Source organism: Charadrius vociferus, unplaced genomic scaffold (assembly GCF_000708025.1).
Source record: "Charadrius vociferus isolate BGI_N301 unplaced genomic scaffold, ASM70802v2 scaffold2695, whole genome shotgun sequence".
Taxonomy (NCBI): domain Eukaryota; kingdom Metazoa; phylum Chordata; class Aves; order Charadriiformes; family Charadriidae; genus Charadrius; species Charadrius vociferus.
The window spans coordinates 21,197-21,583 of NW_009648637.1; the positions used below are offsets into that span (position 1 = coordinate 21,197).

Genomic DNA, 387 nt, shown 5'->3' on the forward strand with positions numbered 1-387 from the left:
CCTCGCTGCCTCGGCAGGCAGAGGAAGCAGCACCCACGGCTGCGCAGGGCTGGAAAGCTCTGGGTGATTCACATCAGCGGGGACTCTGTCTCCCAGCGTGGCTGTAAGGGCGCTGTGCCACAGCGTGCATGGCTCTGCCTCTTCCTGGCCCCGTGTGCCAGATGGACCTTCCTTTCCTCACTCCCTTTTATCACAGAATGGTTTGGGTTGGCAGGGACATTTAAAGGCCATCTAGTTCAACCCCCTGCCATGAACAGGGACACCTTCAACTGCATCAGGTTGCTCAGAGCCCCATCCAACCTGACCTGTAAACCCCTCTGATCATCTCCGGGGCCTCCTCTGGCCCCGCTCCACCAGGTCCACGTCTCTCCTGTGCTGAGGCCCCCG

At 60.7% G+C, this 387-nt stretch overlaps 1 protein-coding gene across 1 annotated transcript in view; it reads left to right on the forward strand.

The window, feature by feature from the left end:
- LMF2 (lipase maturation factor 2) overlaps nucleotides 1-387 on the forward strand; it is a gene marked incomplete at its 3' end in the record, with an annotated part of 5,376 nt that overhangs the window by 1,230 nt on the left and 3,759 nt on the right. The window lies entirely within an intron of this gene.